Source organism: Palaemon carinicauda, chromosome 9 (assembly GCF_036898095.1).
Source record: "Palaemon carinicauda isolate YSFRI2023 chromosome 9, ASM3689809v2, whole genome shotgun sequence".
Classification (NCBI taxonomy): domain Eukaryota; kingdom Metazoa; phylum Arthropoda; class Malacostraca; order Decapoda; family Palaemonidae; genus Palaemon; species Palaemon carinicauda.
The window spans coordinates 163,687,638-163,694,627 of NC_090733.1; the positions used below are offsets into that span (position 1 = coordinate 163,687,638).

Genomic DNA, 6,990 nt, shown 5'->3' on the forward strand with positions numbered 1-6,990 from the left:
ATGTTGACAAATTTACATTAACCTCCTTTAACTTGATACCAGGCCAAATTAGCTCTTATTACATCCAGTAATAATTGGAGTGGTCAAAATAACCGACTCCCACGTTATCATTATATTTTTAGATAAATAAAAGTTTATTCGAATAGTATCTTTGATGAAATCTACAGTATTAATGACTCGGCTTCCCCGTAATGTTACTCGATTTCATGATGTGGTCTCTAAAATGTAATTCACCAGAAATGCACCGAAGTTGAAGGTTTTCATAATTCAACATTAATTAAAGGAGATAAACTTACCTTTTTAGATGAAAAAATCGAGCAAGGTGAGCAAGGATGACGTCATTTGCCATACCTTTAAAATAATGAAATGAGAAATAATTATTAGCTTTTTACGGCGATAAAAAAAAATGAATAAATATGTAACACCAAGATATTAAAAAATTCAATGAAGTTCTGTTTTTTTTTTTTCATTAAACTGCTCAAAGAACGTGAGTGTTGAATTAATTAGGTTCGAAAAGGTTTAAACCTAACTCCCTCCCTCCCTCCCTCCCTCCCTCTCTCTCTCTCTCTCTCTCTCTCTCTCTCTCTCTCTCTCTCTCTCTCCTCTCCTCTCTCTCTCTCTCAGCATTACTACGTTCGGCAGAAATATTCTACACACAGTGAAGGATATACAGGTAAGCTATGTTACATTGAAAAGTCAAAGCAACTGAAAAGTTTTTTTGAAGAACCTATATCAAATAGAAAACAAAAATATACATGAACATGAAATTCCTAATTTGAACATCTATGACAATATGGACGAAAGAAATACTCCCATGGTACAATGTGGGCGAGTGGTATATAGAATTATTCAAATCCACATAATTTTATCCACTTCTTGTGATAGCATTTTGCAATCAATATTTCAGAATTTTATTTACTCCAAAACAAATCATTGAAATCTGTGATTTCGTTACCCCACTTTAGTTGGCGCTGGGACCAGGGAGGTTATTTGGCACGGAGTTATAACTGGGGCGAAACCCAGCAATTGCACCGTGAAATAAAAGATAAAAAGATGTTAGGCAAAAAAAGATAGAAAGAACGGTAATATAAAAGGCTAAAAAGTGAATGCAGCTAGGGTTCGATGGAACTCGCTGCCAAGACCATTCGGTATAAATTTGTATAGAAAAAAAGGAGAGAGAGAGAGAGAGAGAGAGAGAGAGAGAGAGAGAGAGAGAGAGAGAGAGAGAGAGAGAGAGAGAGAGAGAGAGAGAGAGAGAAATGTCTATTACTGATAAGCCCTTTAAAAAGCTTATAGCAATATAATAACCTGATATTGAATGTATTTTAAGGACCAAATATCTAATCTCTACATAAATTGCACTCTTGTGTGTGTATTTGGGCCATTAATATCCGGCACTCAGCCCCGGGATTCTATCCATGACCAATGTGTAGTTGCGGGGAAGCCCCATTAGTTGCAGTATGAAATAAAAGTTAGAGAGGTTGGACAGGAAAATGGAAGAAAGCCAGAGAGAACGTAGGCATAGTAGAATGGTAAAAATGAACGCAGATGGAACCCAAAGTGACGCAGTACACAACCTTTGATATTGCTTACAGTACACCGCTTGGATGCACTGACGAGCGACCCATTTACAGTGCAATATCTTCTTGGGTGGTTTATGTACAAGACTATTCAGGAGGCCCCAAAATTAATTACCGTCATAAGTCTAGCGTAAAAATCATCTACGTTTTAATTAATCGTTTTCATTAAACACCTGTCAAGTGATTACTTACAATCCTAATGAATGATTGAAACATATTTCATCCGCTGTGAAAATAAACTATTATTTTCTTTTGAAAATATCTTTGAACATTATCACTCATTATTCAAGGCATAAACAGTTTTCTCAAGAGGCACTCTTACTCAAACTGTCTTGTAATCATTCGTTCCATTGCAGAGTGTTTTAGCGTAATTAATCCATTTTCAGTTTTCAAAAGGATTATTCATTTTCATGCAAAAGCACAATCATTTCTGCTTTCGTTTCAGAGCTTTGCAATAGAAGTTCTTCCATGACCATCCAATTTCATTTAACGAATTAATTGGTTTTGCTTCAAGTACATTTTTTCCATCACATATCCAAATCTAAAAGGTATAAACGGTTCATGCAATTTTCTTTCTTTTTTGGAAGACTGATTGTATGTCAATAAAAATTTGTATGTAGTTATTCATTTCCCTTTCAAAAACTGAGCAAGTTCAATCACTTTTCACTTAAGAAACCGAATATTTATTTATCTATTTCAATATCAAAAATTTTGTATTTTATATATGCAGGGTTTCTCATTATAATTTTAGAAACTTTGCTCGACAACACATTTACATTAATAAAATTTTACACTAATACCAATTTCTGTAATTCAAGGTAATAATGCAAAATGTGCACTACAGAAATTTTTAAGAGATCAAGTCCTAATTATATTGTGCATAATTTTACGGCCACATTTATGAAGTTCCTATATAGTACAGCGGCATAGCAGACCAATTGTTCAAATTGGTCTAAAAGCACCAAAATTGGCACACATGTAGATTAATATATTCTAAACATTTTTGGATATGGAGGCATTCAAGATTAGCCCTTAGGAAGATATGGCGGCCATTGTTCAAAATGGCCGCCATTTAACATTAGCGTCATTACATAGACTTCATTATGTGTCGTTAGTTTGGTGCTAGATGGGCCAAAATTCCCTTTTTTTTACATCAGAATTAACATCAATAAATGTTTAACAGATATTTAGATGAATCTTCTCAAAAATGGCCCCCAAACTGGCCGCCATTTTGTGGAAAAAGTGGACATTTGATGAAGATTTCAATACTCAATGACATAATACCTCTAATAACCAGTACCTGATTTCAGGAACACACTTTAATTGCTCAAGTTGCTTTTTTATTTCAAATTGCTGGCAAAATTGCTAGTCAAAATAATACACAGAGTACGGGAAGTTTACAGTATGGTCAGATTGTAGTTATATAGTCGACCAAAAGCCCAGTCTCTAGGCACAGTACTTGTGTAATCCTGCAGTACATACATGTAATACAATAACGTAGATTTTGCCACACTATGTTAATTATGATTCCGAACTTTTCAAATCTGGTCACCAGAATTATGAATGTCTACAGATCATAATGTTGGTTAGCAAGTTTTCTGTCCCAATCTACTGGCATTCGCCTTCACAGAAACATAGACCAGTGTATTGCAGTGAAGCGTTCTTGCACTTGCAGCGGTTTTTGCAGCCTTTCTTGCATCCGCAAGACACCAGCTCATAGCAGGCCTTGGATGCCTCAGGGAGTGTGGTCCAGAGTGGTGTGTAGAGCCCATCATCACTCCGATGCCAGCCCCAGTCTGTTGGTGGAGGGAGCACGGGCGTTGGTACCAATGCCTGGCCCCAGACATGACCACCCTGAAGGGCAGATCTCTTCACATGCTGCTCCAGAGCAGCGTAGGTTGGCGGGATGTTCTGAACAGAGTTCGTCTTTGCAAAGAGCTGCTTTCTCGCCTTGTTGACGTCCTTGCATTTGCTTGTGCGGTCATACAGGAGTATGAAAAACCTCTCGATGACATGCATTGTATCCTCTTGGATGCTTGTGGGTGCATTTGCCAGACTCGGCAGGGCATCAGTGAGTTCTGGCAGCGTGTTCCATGTTGCCCAGGCAGATTTCTTCCCATGTCCGACGAAGGCTGACACAGTATCACACCCTGTGATGGCATGAAACATTGGAAGAGCACATGCCTTCTCTGGACCAAGGGAGGAAGCTATTTCATGGGCTGCAATGTAGCGGTAGTTCTTGCCTGTCCCAAAGGCTACCCAGAGTTCGTCTCCAGCTGGTAGTTTCTGGACTACCATCACTGCTAGGACCACGACGTCACTGTCTACTGTTCGAACCTGTATCTGGTGGTGACCATGTTGTGCAGCATGTGCTACATGTAGCATCATGCGGGTGTCTGCCTCTTCTTGGTTGCATGGTGCGAGTGAGTTGACATCCTCTTGCTGTGGAACACAGATCACCTGCTCCCCATCAGTGACGACCAGTTCCTTGCCTTCTTCTTGAAAGGACTCTGCAAGCATGGTGGAGAGGTAGCTGAAGAGCTCAACTTTGTTGCTATCAACTCGCAGGAAACTTTGCCAATTTCCTGGTATGACTGCTGAGTCGACAACACGCCGACGTACTCCCTTTCCACGCTGTTCTCTGGTTGATGCCTTCAGGGAATCTGCTCTGTAGCTGTCCCACACAAGGTCAAGATGTGATACATGTTGGAAACGTTGTACAACGTATGGGATGAACACTTGCTGTGCATATTCCTCGAACGTGTTGGCAGTACCCGGCTTCAACATCTGTACGATTACTGCTCCATCGAGGACAACAGCAGTGACAGTAGGAGCTTCAAACTGAGGCTCAGCATGGCCTTCAAGGCACACCAGCAAGTCACTCTTGCTCCCTAGGTACAGTCTCCCTCCGTCAGATAAAGCTGGAGGGCATTGCTGATTTTCATGCCTGAAGAACTCTTCTAGATTCCCATCACGGGTCTGGCAGCCGATATATAATCGTGCGAAGAGCGCAACATCATTCTTCAGAGATTTGACCTGTTCTTTTCCTTTGGGTATATTGGGTCCCCTCTTGGTCGCAAACAGTGGTAGCTTGTTCCGGTGGATTGCCACCTCAATGGACTTGGTTCTGTCCACGATGCATTCCTTTGAGAATGCTTCAAACTGGTCTTGGCCAATCTGCTTGGCGTTACGGACTGTTTCTATGACTGCAGGGTCTGCGATCTCCTTTGTGTCGAGCACCAGCAAGTCCTGACTGTCCTCCTCGAAAGGGTTGCCCAGCTCTTCAATGACGGCCACGAGTGAGCGCACATCTCTGGCAAAAGTGTTCTGCACACTTGGTGTCTCTTCGTGGTGACGTGTCTCCTCTTGATCGTGTGGATGCAGATTGAAGTCGTCAAATTCCACAATCACTCTAGCAACCTCCGGTCCGGCAACCATCCAGCGCCTCAGTGCAGTTGGATTGTCTGTGAGGCCGATGGCTCCTCCATCACCCTTGACATACGCGTTGTTCTGCTCATGTCCTTGGTCAAGAGGGATTGCTGAAAAGATCCTCTTGGTCTTCTGGACTGTGAAGTGTCCCTTGCTAAACTCTGTGAAGACGTCTGGATGTTTGTTTGCCAGTTCTGCCATGTCCCGTAGATGCACTGGTATCCATCGGGCATAGTTCGTGTGGTCTAGTGCGAAGAACCACGGAGCCAGTTCTGTCAGAGCATCCACGTACATGCTAAAATTGGCTTCTCTCAGAGATCGCACATAGATCAGAGTGGACAGCTCCAGTGCCAAGACTGTTGACCAGTACTGAAACTGCGGATAACTCTGTTCTCTCTGACTGCACCAGTCTTCGAAGCTTTCAGGGTGCTCATCATCTTCTGTATTGGTGGTGCTGTACTTGTCATAGGCACGCCGTTGGAGATTATACAACGCAGCCGCTGTGACTTGGTGTGCTCTTCTGGTGCGTGTGACGTGAGCTGCTCGAAGAAATGAGTCTGCTATTCCTTCAGTTGTGATCTCTGCTTGTACCAGTGCTTGGGTCCACCCACTTCCCTGCAACCAGTCACCCAGGGTCTTCAGTGCCGTCATCTCAATATGCAACCCCCCAAACATCACCACCAGTTGGTCTTCTCCATATGTGTTTGGCCACTTCCACTGGATCTGTTTTGCTAGAGTGAATAGTGGCTGGTCGCAAGTCAGAACTGGAGTTTGGCCTGGGTTGAGATGTTTAACTGCACTCCTGACTACATCAATAGAGTGTCTGATCATTGCCACAGTGTGAGCACTCTCCTGGAACAAGGGAAGCAGGGACGTTGGTGTGATGACTGGTTGCTTTGGATCTTGGTGCCTTGCATGGTATGCAGCCCATGATGTGTTTTCACAGGCCTCAACATCATCTTTGAGAACACTTCTCGTGTTCTCCAGCCACATATACTCATCTTCTATGTGCTGCTCACAGTTGTGGCGTCTAAGAGAGGTCACAGAAGTAGCTGGGATCATTTGCCCTTTGACAGAAGAAGCAACAGGACGTACATCCGTGTAATATTCTGGTAGAGGCTCAACCGTCTTTGATCCAGTATCACGCCCAGTGAGAGCAATGCTACGATCCACTCCCTCATCTGCACACGTTGGGTGTTGAAAAAGCGAGATTCCTGTTCCATGGAATGAATTCTTGGCTGTGGTGGCACTTGGGTTGTGGTCAATGTTGTCCACAGCCGCAGTTGTGAACACATTGCTACGCAGGGTAGGCGGGCAGACCACTTCCTCTATGCGGTACAGCTGACACACGCTGTTTCCCATCTGGGCAGAAAGACGTAGGACTCTGTCATATGAGATGCTTAGGCCCAGAGAGAAGAGCTTGTCCACAAGTCCTCTCTTGCGTGTTTCAGCATACAGCATCAGCCCAACATAGGTTGGAAGAGGAGTTTCTTGAGACGTACTGTGTCTGACAGCTGGAGGCTCCTGTGTCTTGGTTGCTCCCTGCTTCCGACTTTGCTTGACACTGTTGAACTTGAGAAGCTGCGCAATGGAAAGAGCTGCTTGTGTTGAAGAGGAATGGCTTTGATTCTTGATGGTGGGGGCCATCCAGCACCATATTTACCATTGCAACTAGTACGTTTGGCACAGAGTCCTCCTGACAGCCGCCCGGGAATGATCCACGGAATTGGTAAGTGTCTTCAAACATATATCGACGAACTATCTGTGCAGCACGCGCAAGGTGAACTGCCTCAGTGTCACAGTCTTGCTCGCAGGCTTTGCCTAGCGCTTCACCAATGTCTTCATCAAACGCTAGTAAAACATCTCGGCCTTTGCTGTGGGATCTCAGGCCTGGTATCTGGGCTAACAGGCGCTCTTTCAGCCTTGTGCTATTAACTTTCTGGCACAAAACAACCCCGAGCTGTTCCATTCTTGTTGTGTA

At 43.4% G+C, this 6,990-nt stretch overlaps 1 long non-coding RNA gene across 1 annotated transcript in view; it reads right to left on the reverse strand.

Moving 5' to 3' along the window:
* Positions 1 to 291: 291 nt before the first annotated feature.
* Positions 292 to 6,990, reverse strand: part of LOC137646955 (uncharacterized) — a 259,225-nt gene continuing 252,526 nt past the window's right edge. Inside the window, exon 3 of the long non-coding RNA XR_011045505.1 lies at positions 292 to 351. This is a non-coding gene — a long non-coding RNA (uncharacterized lncRNA). The remainder of the gene's footprint in view (positions 352 to 6,990) is intronic.